The sequence below is a fragment of the Fundulus heteroclitus genome, chromosome 14 (genome assembly GCF_011125445.2).
Source record: "Fundulus heteroclitus isolate FHET01 chromosome 14, MU-UCD_Fhet_4.1, whole genome shotgun sequence".
NCBI classification, from domain to species: Eukaryota; Metazoa; Chordata; class Actinopteri; order Cyprinodontiformes; family Fundulidae; genus Fundulus; species Fundulus heteroclitus.
This window is the reverse complement of record NC_046374.1, coordinates 23,818,623-23,832,899: the sequence shown is the minus strand read 5'-3', so window position 1 is coordinate 23,832,899 and position 14,277 is coordinate 23,818,623. Positions and strand designations below refer to the sequence as shown.

At 42.1% G+C, this 14,277-nt stretch overlaps 2 protein-coding genes across 4 annotated transcripts in view; one reads left to right on the top strand and one right to left on the bottom strand.

Moving 5' to 3' along the window:
* LOC105936127 (leucine-rich repeat and fibronectin type-III domain-containing protein 4) overlaps nt 1-1,201 on the bottom strand; it is a 59,057-nt gene extending 57,856 nt beyond the window's left edge. The window contains exon 1 of the mRNA XM_012876789.3: nt 1,117-1,201. The gene's annotated coding sequence lies outside the window, so the exon portion shown is untranslated. The remainder of the gene's footprint in view (nt 1-1,116) is intronic.
* The window catches only part of pcxb (pyruvate carboxylase b), a 429,275-nt gene that overhangs the window by 298,098 nt on the left and 116,900 nt on the right, over nt 1-14,277 (top strand). The gene's annotated exons all lie outside the window — the stretch shown is intronic.

Sequence of the window (14,277 nt, the reverse complement as noted above, 5' to 3'; positions counted from 1 at the left end):
AAATACCAGTGTTGTAGTACTCGTACTAAATTTGGAGACTCGTGACTTGACTTGGACTTGAGCACTGATGACTTGGACTTGGACTCCTACATTCAGATCATTCTGACTCGGAAATTGAGAAAAAGACTCGACTTTTTATATATCATTAGGCTATAATTTTATTTTGTCATTAGAATATTATTTGGTGTATGATTTTAATATCTAAATTATTAGTGCAATGTGGTGGAGTGTGGATTTTTTTTGTTTAAAAACATGTAGGCTATGCTTACTTTAGTGCGGAACTTGGACTCGACTTGATCAATAAGGACTCGACTCGGACTTGACTCGGATGAGTAGTGGACATGACTCGGGATTTTTTTTTATGACTTGGACTTGACTCGGACTTGAACACTGGAGACTCGAACCTGGACTCGGACTCGAGGCATAGTGACTTGACTACAACACTGCCAAATACTGTTTCACATGTTTTCACACCAACCCGTATCTCTTAGATGGCCACTGGAAACCTGCTGTTTCAACAGGTTACCACTTTTCCGTAGAGTTCATAACTTATAGATTAAGCGTCAACAGATTCTCCCACCTGAGCTGTGGATCTGTGCAGCTCCTCCAGAGTCGCCTCTGGTCTCTTGGCTGCTCTGAGCGATGCTCTTCTTGCTGTCAGCCGTGTCTTTAAAGGTTCGTACCTGTGCCATTCTTTTTCCATTTTTGAGGTGAATAACCTAGCATCGCTTTAAACTTCTCCACAACGTTCCCCATTGACCTGTCTATGTTCCTCGGTCTTTGGGATGTTCATGGATGTCTCTAACATACCCCTGAGGCCTTCATAGATCAGCTGGATTCATGCTCAGGGGAAATCACAAACTATGGGAGTTTAATTCCTGATTAGGGGACTCTGGATTTTATTTAGGGGCATCAGAGTAATTGACGCTGGAGGATTTCTTTAGATTTGTAAAATTTATTGGACATCATGTATCATTTTCTTTCCGTTTCACAATCATGGACTGTCATCTTAATTCATCTAAAACCCTAAACAAGTAATGAAAAAGGTTTAAAGGGTGTGAATACTTTTGCAAGGCCGTGTGTGTTTGTGTGTGTGTTTGAAACTCTGGACGTTACCTTTTCCGTCTGTGCGCCTCTATAATCCAAATCAGCTCCACATGTTATCCAGGTTTGTGTGTTAGTGTGTGTGTGGATGGGATGTGTGTCAGTGGTGAGCTCAGATCTCGCCTCAGGTGTTTGTGTTGATACGAAGCCAGCCCAGGGCTGGGTGGGCTGTTTTTACTGATGAAACCTGTCCCACTCTCTCCCTCCGCACAACCAAAAAAAAAAAAAAAAAAAAAAAGGCTGATGTAGGTCAAAGTCAGGCAACCAGAGAATTGAAGAAATCTCAATCCCACGATATCCGCTTAGGCTTTCATAGACGAAGAAAAACCTGGAAAATCCTGATTTACTCGCTCGATTCCGGTGCCGTATTCCAAAATTCGAAGAGGGATCCAAGAATCCACTTTGCTAAAAATCCGATTTGTGGCTATTTGGTGCGATTTCCTCATGGCCGTGCTCAAGTTTGCTCCTGGTTTTCGCTCCGGTTCATTCTTCTTTCATCTGTCGTCCCCTCTACTTCCAGCAGAGACTTCCAGCCCGCTTGGCGCGATGCACATTTGCTCTCCGATGCCGAATTAGTCGTTCCTCATGACCTTGGATGGAAACCGGGGTCGTTGAGACGGAACGTATTGTTAGAAACCTGAAACAAGAGGCAAGTGGAGTGTGTGAAAATGCTGAAATTAAGATGCGCAGTCACATCAGTCACCCTATCTTCCCCCTCCTGTCCATCTCCCCTCCCTCATCCCCAAGGATGCACCCACACCCCTCCATCCTTCCTCTCGCTCCCTTTCACCAGTCTGTCAGAGACGATCAATAGCTGCGAGACCCTCTTAACGCTCCTCAGCAGGCTGCATTGGCTTATTGCTGCACAAATGTACACACACACACACACACACACACACACGAGCGTGGTCGTGCAACACTTTCACACACCTCCACAGTCGCTGCCACCACATTCAGTAAGTAGCCATGCAGTGATACTCTGCACACACACACACACACACACACACACACACACACTGCCTCTTCATCCCTTTCAGCACACATGCAACTGGCAGCTTAATGAAACAACTGAGCTATTGATTAGCTCCATGAATGTCAGACAGTTCAAAAGTCCCACCTCCACCCCCCCCCGCCCCGCTGTTTGCCCTTCGATCAATCTCCAGAAGCCAACTCTGTTTGAAGTAAATGAAGATATAAAAAAAATCCCGTCTTTGCAAACTGTGTTGCGTCCGTGAGGCTCCTCCGCTCCAAACTGAGGAGTCTGTGCTGCATCTGCTGTACTTTCCTCCTTGACATTTCCCATCTAGCCGTGAAACTCGTCCCTCTGTCTCTGCCCTCCTTTCTGTGATGAAAAGGTGGAATTACTAACCTTGTTTTCCGGATCATTCCACCACGGCTCCCGGAGCAGTCACATCCCTCGGTCTCCGTGGCTCTCGCTCTATCTCAGCTCCGCAGAAAAACACCCATCTCCCCCCCTCTCTCTCTCTCTTCTTTTTTTCCTCTCTCTCTCTCTGTCTATCCCAGCCCCCCCTCCTCCTCCTCCTCCTCCTCACTGCTCTCTCCCCTCGGTCGGTCTCGACAGCTGCAACGGCGCTCTGTCTGCCTGCGCTGACGCTCTCTGGTCAGGCTGTGGACTGATTGAATTTTAAGTCATGTTAATCCCACAGAACAGGTACTGAATGAAGGAGCGGACGAAGACCGGAGGGAGGGAATAACCGGGCGCAGGGAGGGAGACGAATCAGACCTCCGCTTGCGCGTTGAGTTTATTTTTAAAAAAACTTGATGCTTCACTTCTGCTTTTTAAATTGATCCGTGTCTCTGTCCTCTTGGTTTTTTTTTTTCCTTCATGTTGTCTTCATCGTTATCTGATGAAGATGAGCGGTATTCCCAGGTCGGAGCGGAAGAAAGCCTCTGCGCTCCGTCTCCGCAGCGCCAAGCTGAAAGAATGCACAAGAGAGGGAGGCATGAAGATGAGGAGTGGGAAGGATGCTGGGACGAAGCAACGAGGTGTAGGGAGGGGGTGTGAAGAAAAAAGAGAGAGAAAACAGGAGGGAGTCGTGTAGTAGAGGAGGAAGAGGAGAGATTAGGTGAGAGGAAGAACTGGACACAGAAGGGAAGAAAATGAAGCTCAGAGTCACAAAAGGCTGTAAAGGAAAGAGGAAAATTACATTACTGGACTAATATATTCCTTAAATACAATAATGGTTTGCCTTTGGATAATAAAAGTCAAAATTAATAACTGTCGGTGCTAAATGAGAATAAATTTGTTACGTTTTACTTAAGAGATTGACGATATACTGCCACTAGCCATTGCAGGGACATTGCAAGAGTTTAAAACTGATAAAAACACTGGATTGGCTTTACTTATACATGTCAACAAGCATTTAACAAGTTTATATTGAGGCTTTTCATGGTTTTAGTCAGAAATATCCTAAAGATTAAATCTCTGAGGAATTAAGTGTAAATTGGGAGATTTTGCTCGGATAATGTGCAACTATGATAATTTCAGTATGAAAAATAGTAATACAACAACTTTATTCAAGAGATTTTGAAAAATGCCACAATTATAACTATGGAAGAATTACCTTCACAGGTTGGACAGGTTGACTAGTTTTCGGTTTTTAAATCTAATCTCAAAACATATTTTCCCTATTTTATTGCTTTTAACCCCTTTGAGATGTTGGCTTTTGCAGTTTTGTTCTTTTATGCATCTTCTCTCTATTTCACTTTTGTTGTTTTTGCTTTTATTTTATTATATTTTGAATTATTAGCTTCTTTACAATTTGCAAATGAGTTTAGCCGGCTAAGTTGTATTTTAAAAATTGATTAAAGCTTACGTTTTATTGTGAGTTTTCTATAAACCAATCCAGGTCTTAATTATTCAAATATAAACATACACCCCCACTGATATTCAGTGGGACAATCCTAGCCTTCATGATGCTGCCCTTTCCGTGCTCTTACATTTTAAAGCTACTCTGACTCCTCCACGCATGCTTGTAATTGTTTTGGCCAAATGTCTCAAACATTTTGTCATCATAGCTTTGAATAAAATCCCAGAGAAGGCCTGGAAAGCTTCAGATTTCAGTGGCGCTCGAAGGGGTCCGTTTTGGCCGTAGCTTCACTGCTGCTCAAAGTTTCCTCTTTCTTTTAAACTAGAAACCTTCAATCATTCTTTTGGGCTTTGGGTCTTAATCTGAAAAGATTCAAGACCTTCACTTTTAAACCAGGGTTTTCTCATCACTTTGTACCACATTTAAATTTCAAATGGTAATCTACCGATTTAATTTGTACCTTTGATTAAATATCCCCGCCACCAGGGGCCCTGCAGGATGATGGACTACCCTACTTCTTGAGCTCCAGCAGCTCCTTTATCCCAGAACATTTCAACTCTTTGTTAGATATTCAACACAGACTACGTTTGTGGAAATTTCAGTCTCGTCTTTTTCCTTCTCTCTAGTGATCTGTGATATGTTGTCGCTGTTCATATTTTCCCACAATCAATGCTTTAGTTTTATCTGATTGCTGCATATTGAGTTCATGTTGCTGCTTATTTAAATGTAAATAATGAAGTCGTGGGGATGAAATGTTTTCCTGTCTTTGCTTTAGAGCCATTTTGTTTGGTTTCAGTGCTGTCAAATATGCTCAGACAAGTTTGGGTCATGGAGGTAACAGGAATGCAAACCCCTCCAAGCTTCTCGCCTGCAGCACTTTCCTCACGAGTGGACCTTGGCACCTTACAAAATGTTTGACTTGTACTGAATAATATCACCAGCATCCGTGGGATCATCAGATGGATGCTCAGACTCCCACCCCTCTTCTAATCTCTCCAATTTAGTAGCTCGGACCATCGTGAAACTATCCTGATTCCTAAAGAAAATGGTTTGTTTTCATGTCTCTATGACTGAATCCGCTCCATTCAATTTAGACGTGCCAAAAATTTAGATCTTGACTTTAGCTGGGGCTTAAATGCAGGCAATTAATAACACAAATGGGGATAACGATGCAGTTTTGGGTAGTCCCTTTGAGAAATGCATGCATAATTAACCCATAATTGGTTCTAAAAAGAGAAACAAGTAGTTGTTTGAATAATTGAAAGACCTGAAGCGATAAGTTCAGATGCGGCACCAACTTTCACCAACATGCAGGCAGCTGTGTGAGGGGAAGCAAAAAATAAATGGTTAAACCACACTCAGGGCTGAAAGCCTTATCATTCAATGCATAAATGATTACAGCTCACTTCTGCATAACAGTTGCATGCAAGCGCTGATAACATGTTTATAAAATAAGGTTTTTACTGCTTGTCAAGGTGTCGTTGCACAGCATCAGCCTTGTTTCCACCGGTGATGAGGAGAAATGAAAGGAGTCAGCTGGTGTGACAACAGGAAGCAGAAGTGCCTCAAGCAAGCGTAGGTCAGACCAGGATACGAGTGTGAGCAGAGGGCGATTAGGGAGGCGAACGCGTAAATGCCGACTTGTGGGGGCAGAGGTATAGAAGGGAGGCCAAGCCTCCCTGGAGGCCATGAGGAAGATAAGTGAAAAAAGATGGAGGTTGCTGGAGCAAAGGATGGAGTGATAGGAAGGCGATGGGAACAAGCGCAGGAGATAGCGCTTCAAACGGTGGTTGATTTTCCCCGCCATGTCGATAGCTGCTGGAAATAGCCATTTAATGGGAAGCGTTTCTGGGTGCTGGTGTTGCAGTGTCTCATTACTGAAGCAGAACCTATAACATCAGAGCTGTTGGATGCTGGAATTAAGTCATTCACACACGTGCAGTTTGGTGTGTCGACAACATCACAGAGCGGTGATGAAACATCACAGAGATATGGGAAGGGGGGGAAAAAAGAATTGGCAGTGAGGATTCAGCTGCCTTACGAATGATCACTTCGTGGTGTCTCAATTTTCAGCAAGGCTTCTATTTTTATCATCCGGCCTGTTTAACTCTGGCCCACACAGTCATAATGGAGGACTGCTGACTTGACATTTGTCTGGTAGACGGTCGTTAACAACCTCCGCAAAGAGGTTATGGGACAAGAGATCATTTACTTAAGCTGTGTTAAGCGTGTGGTATCTAAACACGATGATGGAAAGTTTAGTGGAAGGAAACAGTGGGATGAATTTGTTCCCAAGCAACAGAGCACCGGGGCATTTTAGTGCCTTTGGTTACAGCTGATTTCTTTTTCAATTCAATTTCAATTCAGTTTTATTTATATAGCGGCAATTCATGAAACATGTCATCTCGATGCACTTTACAAAGTCAAGTTCAATCATATTATACAGATTGGTCAAAATTTCCCATATAAGGGAACCAGTTTATTGCATCAAAGTCCCGACAAGCAGCATTCACTCCTCCTGAAAGAGCGTAGAGCAACAGGGAGAGTTGTCTGGACTGTACATGGCTTTGCTGCAATCCCTCATACTGAGCAAGCATGAAGCGACAGTGGAAAGAAAAACTCCCCTTTAACGGGAAGGGTTACAGTTTTCTCCTTCCAAAAGTATCAATATCTGCTTTTAATGAACATGATATTGCTACGCTTGATAGGACAGTGAACTCTCCTGAGTTGCATATCCATTGACGGGCGGAGGCCGGCACTTTTTATTAGGTTGATGTCATATCCTAATTTTTCGGAAGACATTTTGGTTTGATAGCTGTAAATGAAGAAAACTATTTAAAATATATCGCTGTGTAATGACTATAGGACGTCTCAATTTAAAATTGACTTGCTGAAATAATCTGTACAGTAAATATTCTAAATTAACGAGGTGCACCTGTATTCTCCTCGTATCCCTGATTCACATTTACGTCTCCGTCTTTCCTGCCGTTGGCTTTCCACGCTCAAATCTGCATGTTTTTTTTTTTTCCTCTGCTAAAGGTTTTTCAAAGCAAGGTCCACCAAGGAGAAGTTTGATGGATCGTTTTGTCCAGTCGCATCTTGTTCGCAGTGCTCTGCTTTCCTTCTTTGCGGACTCACATTTAAAGTTTTAGTGTCAGAAGATGACCTTGGGTAAAGCAGGAGGAAAAAGTGACCTCCTTGATGGATGAGTGATGAAGCTGCGGGTTTATTCAGGGCGACCCGCAGTTGCTCGGCAGAGACTTCCTGACTCATCTCTGACCATAGATAAACCCAGTTAAAGGGAGGCACACAAGGGGGAAGTGTTTCCTCTGTAGCAGTGACAGCTGAGCAGCGAGACTGGCAGCATCTTTAGAGTAAAGCTGCACTTAATCAGGAGGAGGACAGACCTGTTTGACTTCATTTCGGCCAAATTAGCTCACAAAGTGAACGTCTGCAGGGGAGTCAGCCTACTGACCCAGATCGATGTACTTATTGCTAAATTGATGCAATGGTCACCTCGTTGGTCGTGTCAATCAACGGGGAGCCTGTCAGTGACAGGTACTGGTCAACGCTGTATCCTCTCGGGCTGCAGAAGCCTTCTGCGGTAATCAGGCCACTGCAGGCAACCAGGATCAAATCAGGTTACCAGGGAGAGATCTAACCCAGAAAACTAGGTTGGTGCTCTTCGAAGTACTCTGAAGTAAGAGTGGAGTTTTATAGCAGGATGGTGGCACACGTGTTTTTCTGGTCTATAGGCGCGCTTCCACTTCTGAAAACCTTTTCCAGGAACCAGGGTGCCATGGTTTTTCCTCTCCTCTAAGTCTGCACTGCAGGATCAGAGCCAACTCAGACAAACTGGGCCGAAATCTAAACCAAAAAAACTGCGCTGACACGGAGGTACTTCTCTATAGACCCTGAACCATGGGAGGAGTTTTGTGACGAAAGGGAGCCAAACTGTTTCATTAAATTTCTAGTTTATACTTCTTAGCATTTCACAATTTAACCCGTTTTATTATAAAGCGCGACTAGTTTGTATTTTTGTTTGCAGGCAACATTCAAGGCCAGCCACTCAAAGTTGAATACCTGTGTTTTACACTCCTAACTTTAAAAAGTATATGAATAAAATCTGTTTGTTAACAAAAGCATTAATTAAAGGAACTACAACCTACTGCTAGGAAAAACCTTGAGAATAATCCTGTGATTAGTCTTATATCACAGTTTATCACATTCTGGGCAGGACTCCTTCGGACATAGAATACGTACTGAAAACGTTTTGGACCCCACAGAAGAAACTCCCTCGATGGTTAAAGATGAAATGAAGTTGTGGGTGTAAAGAGTTCCCAGCCTTTAGTTTCTGTCCTACTTTAAACTCATCGACGGTTCATTAGCTCACTTTACTTTTCACTATGAAACGGGAGTAATTGGTGTTTTTGTTTGCAAACGCAACATTTAAACCCACTCATGATGAATTTGTTTTGCAATGCCTGTATTCAAATACAATTAGCAAAAGCATTCAAGTTATAGTAGCTATGATTTCATTTTATTTTTTTTAAAGTAACCATTTGGTTCAAAAGACACGGTTATGTGGTTCAGTAAGTCTAACTCTACCAGCTGGTGGAGCAGCAAAGACTTTTACCTGTCATCTTATTTCCTATTATTACATTCCTGCTGAAAAATATCAAGCAGTAAATTAGATGAGCAGTAATTTCCCCTCGTCTCTACTCGGACCCTTCAGTAAGTTGGCTAAACTCCTGAAAAAGCTTGGACTTAAAAAGGTGCAGCGAGCTTCCTCTGAAGTTATTCACATAGGAGCCAGGAGCAGTGTTTTTCTAATGCATGGCTGCGTTTGACTAAAAAGTCTTCAGGTTGTATTAAAACATGAAACTAGAGCAGCACTAGACCTGCACACAAACATGCGTGGAGGACAAATGAGACATTTTTCTGTGTAGATGACTGAGTTTGGAAAATTTCAATCTAAATTGGAGTTTTTTTTTAGGCTTTTTAAACGGTTCATCCAGCATGCAGGAACATTAAAGAGCTAAATCAGTCCAAAAATCCCTCCCTTTGCACAAGAGCCTGAAACAAGCACACATGGAGCTCTACAAATCTTTAACGAGAGCAAAGAGTCCTGAGGCAGATGGTGTGACCCCAACAGGGTCCTAATCTCAAATCAAGAGGCGGATCCAACTGACTGTCTAAATCTGGTGAAATGTGGCTTCTTCAGTCATGCATAAAGAACTACGGTTGTTTTTGTTTTAGGCATTTTCTTTATATTCTACTTATTTTAAGGCTTTCTGCATAATTTTTTTGTAGAGGATAGAAAATGTCGTGAAATATCTCTTGCCAAACTGAAAGTGCCAGCGTTGGCCTCTTCGACTTGAAGTGTGGACGTTTCTTTAAAGGCACCTGTTGGTAAATGAGTCAGAAGTTTCACACATGTTGGCCAAATATGGCCACCGCAAACATGTCACACTTAGTAATCAAGGTTTTCGGTGACCAAAAACACACATTTAAAGGGCATATTTTCTAATTTTCTGTCTCAGAGAACCTGCAAATCGTGACGGCACTAAACATGAATAATTCACACTTGAACTTTGCTGTTTTTTTTTTTTTTTGTTTTTTAGAGCAGATGAGGCATCTTAAAACACACTTTTCTGACACTGAGCATGTTTGGAGGCAAGACTTCATCAGACAAAATGTGCACCAACACAGATGGAGTGATGATGTGTCGTCAAGAGCTACAGACCACAACTGCCTAGGGTTTAAAGAAACAGAAAACAGAGCATTTGACAAAAAACATGCTTTCTAACTGGAAATTGTGTGCAACAGCTTAGAGGCAACATAGTCAAGGAAGGAGTGAGCGCTCGTTCTTTGCCCAAACATCCTCTCTGCGTGTTAACTAAGCAAAATAATTGAGGCAGTAAATCAAGGAAGAGGATGGATTTCTCTTTACTGGCAATCACTGCTTTTCTGTCACTGATGCACCAATTGCTACAGGATTGTGAATCCAAATAAATCTTGGTTTTTAGGAAAGGAACAATCCAATACTTATGGATGGGTGATGGTCACCACACATTTAAGGCAGTAACAGCTTGAGGAGGTTTCAGCTGCCAGACTGTGGAGGTTATTGTCGGTGTTGTGAGAAAGCTTGAAGTTTCACAGTAAAAAGCTGTTTTATCAGGATTTGTACTTATTATGTAGCCGTCTTTCAGGAAAAAATCTCTGCTGACATCAGTAATCTTTATTGAATTGTATCAGTAACCACTGTCTCCATGCCATTCTTTTATCCATAACATCCTTTATCCATAACATTTAGGCGCAGCAGGAAGTCCTTTTTTCCTCAGTGTCTGAGCCAAATGAATGACACATTACACATCGTTGTTTTGATTTCTTCCATCATATTCTTAATCTTAAAGCAACGTCTTTGGGCAACACGACGTTGGTAAACGCTAGACGGACTTGAGGTTTGAAGGTGTGGTGACCTGTTGACAGCTACAGAGCACGACGGTTTATGGAGTTCAGTTAAACCCTCACATATGGACACTGGTAATTGATAGAAAAGTAGGAATTTACACCGTTGGCTCGCCAAAAAAAAGTATTTTGGTGACAGTTTCTGTGAAGAGTCGAAGTGATGACACCTGTGTTCATGAGAGTAACTATTCTGGTCAGAACCATGTTTACCTGAAGGCTACTAGATTTCTGCCAACCAGGCTTGCCACAGAGTGATTTAAAGTCTCTTGGTTGTGTGCCGGTTTGTTCAGTCTCCAAGCTAATGCCCGCAGACAACATTTCTCCCGACTTCCAGCTTTACTGGACAAATACCCATAAAAATCCTCAGATTAACTCACCTCTGAGCAGCAAGCTTTGCTACTTTCATCTTGTGTGACATTTGTGTTGCGTAATAATGCCCAAGTTTGGTTTCAGCAGCTTTTCAGTGCTTGGCTGCTTGGTCTCTTTTTTTTTTTTTTTTTTTTTTTTTTTAATGCATGTCTCAACTTAAGACATGGAAAACATGCTATTACTTTAGAAACCTTCAATTTAACGCACCACAGCAAAAATAAAGGCTATGCCCCTTTTTACAGACATATCTACAGAACATGTGCATTTGATCTACTGTCGGCATTGAATATACAACCCATACTGCGTGTGATTTCAGAAAAACGCAGTATTGCTCCTCATAAATGAGGATTGGACCAGAAACGCCTCACTTTAAGACATTCATCTTGCACTTGGCTAAATTACTAGGAACAACACATACAGGCGCACTTGCACACTCGCCAGGCTGTGTTGTGAGGGGTAAATGGTGGGGAGGATTGAATCGAAGGGCAGAACCCCCCCCCTCTATTTGTCTCAATATAGGGATAATGAGAGACAAGGGCAGACTCGCACATGTGCACAACAGCCACACAAAACTGCCTTGTAATTTTGCTCTTGGAACCATTTTCCTGTCATTGTGCTTTTATTCATTTCCCCTGCATTAGTAATGGTGTCACCGAATGATTTCCCAGTTACTGTTGGCAGACTATTCTACCAGTCATGAGCTGCAGCAAATGAAGTAGGAACAAAACATGCTTGGCCTCATTTGTCAGTATGGCTTTATGTTTAAAACCTTGACAGAGTCAGGCTTTCGGACATGAGAGTGAGTTCACTTCGGGGACCTGCCGGTTTGAGCAAATCAAAAATACAAGCCGGATGTTTCTAAAAGTGGGTTGTTAAACGCATTATGCAGCTGCATGGTACAAATGGAAATAACAATGGATATGAGGGGAACTATTAACTCTGCTTGTGGGGTACGGCACAAATGACTATGCAGAGAAATGTAATGTGCTGTTAGAAAAGGCTGTTAAATGTCAAAATATAGATTTGAGAGGTTGGGAAAATAAAAAGGCTCCAAATTAGATTTAGTTTGCTCCCCCCAAAATATGCCCCAGTTTCCTGGCATTAGTTCAGATGTGGAAAAGCCGGGATGCGTGCCCAAGGGAGAGAGAACGACAAATTTACTCTCACTGAGATAACAACAAATCAATGAGAAACTGTTTTCTTTAACCAGTCTGCTGAAGTCTTTCTATAATAACTGCTGCTATACATTGTTTTTCTGCTACTGTGGCTCTCATAGACACAGAAACGAAAAATAAACATGCTTCAGATTAAATATGAGTGCACACCCACATGTTGCCATATATTTACTTTAATTAGTAACTTCCTACAAAAAGTTAGCTGTAAAGCCACCAGCCTAATGCTGTGTATGGAAAATTTAATTTGTTGCTAAATGATTGCATTAGTTCAATATGAGCAAAAGGTAAAACTTTGTATTTAAATACCGCATGCTTCATTAGTAAGAATGGCTGCCTTTCATTGTAACTGCGGTTGCTAAATGTAGCTATGTGGCGTTTAGTAACATCGGGTCAAAATTGTTTCACTGAACCAATTTGTACCGAGCTGCACCAGAGTTTAAAATCATAAGTTGGACAGCCCTGCGAAAGGATGGTAAAATAAAAAGTACTGCGGTTGCAAAATGCTAAAAACTGCTAACGCTGCATAGGCGATGTTGTCGGGTTGGTTTCTGTTCAGCCCACTTCTATTACAGGATCAGGAATAAAACATGGTTTTCTGATCCAAGAAGTGTTTGAAATTTGCAAGAACAAGTTAACAAACTAGTTTTTTGCAGATAAGACTTGTAACAGACTGAAAACTTGGGAAACTGTGGCTTTAACCTGTAATTTCTATTTTATTTTATTTTTTACCAAATATAGACTCTTATTTGCACCATATTCTGCTCTGCTGTCCTAGTTTATTTACAATGTTTTACCTTTTGCCTTCGCTTGTGACCTGAGTTTTTTTTTCCCTGCAAGAGGTTTGACTCATTTTGAAGGATTTTATTAAACAGATAATTTAGGCAAGAACACTTGCAGATCCATGTATGAGTTAATTACTCTATCAGTAAATCTGCTTAAAGAAAGTCAGCTGACCTACAGTGGGCAGTGTGCTGGTCTGCATTGCTCTATGCTCCCTATAGCTGGAGAAAATCTCTGTCACTGTTGGACTTGCTGTAGCATCTCAGGAAAGGGCTTTAAGCAGTAGAAATGGTATAACAGAGCATTTTAGGAAATAAAACGGGGATGTCTTTGGTTCTCCAAGTTGTTAAGCCTGAGTGAAAGTAGCAGAAAACAGGAATGACTGTCCTTTAAAAATGTTGCAAAAGCAGCCAGTGATTATGTTGTAATCAAATTGTGATTGCAGTGTCCATAAGCAAAGCTTATATCGGCCTACATTAGTCTAGAGATGTGTATTCCAGCGTGGATCATGTTTGAATGATTGCATGCAGGAGTAGGTCTGTCGGTGCCAGAGTGGGCCCTTTGGCACAGCTTACTGGCACATCTAAATTGGCACGGCCGCCGTTCACCTCTGCTCCACTTGCTGACGAGGCTTCCAGAAAAACCGCTAACTTTCGGAGCCGCTGCTGCTGCTGCCAGCTCTCCCGACGAGCTGCAGGCGCTGTTCAGGGAGGAGACACAGGAGTCCAAATCAAAGATCATTAAAGACCTAAATGTGAAAAACTAATTACTGACTAGCAAGTCGGAGACAATCACAGAGCTTTAAAAATATTCCCATACATAATGCATGATGTTCTGTGAGAAAACCCAGACAGTTATAGTACACACTGTGCAGAGGAGGCGTTTCTTAGTCATCGGGTGTTCTGGGCTCCCATTTCTCTGGGAGTAGGCAGTTTTAGCTTTAAAGCCATCTTCCTGAGCCATATTTGGGGAGGATGGATTAAATATGGTATGCTCGTTGAGTCAATATTTCCATTTGGGTTTTTAAATAGAATTTCTTAGCTCAATATTTATTGGTGCAGAAACGCAGATGAATCACCCTCTCACTACTGAGAGTAGGCATGAGTACAGGGAGCCCTTTAGATGTGATGCATTACGTTGACAGAACAGAATATTGAGAGTTAGGCCATTATAATGATGGTAAATGGAAACATGCCGGAGTGGACTGTGCAGTTTCCTACTGAATGTGGGGAGGACCCATGCTTTAGCTTTGCAACGGAAAAATTGGCCGTTATCGGTTTAAACTTTGCCTTCTAAGGTGTCTGTAAGGTATTGCCACATGGTGTAGATTTTTAATCTTTTTGTGACGGAGCAGCAGGATTTAAGTCATTTTAAAGCAGGGTTAGGCTATGAAACAATATCCCAACGCCTCGCAGAGCGCTGCCGAGTATGTCATCCGGCAATGGAAAGGCTATGGTACAACTGCAACCCTAGCAGAATAATGTAAATGCATTTTCTGTTTAACTTCCACATTTATAGGCAGCGATCGACCCCCAATTTTCTAACAA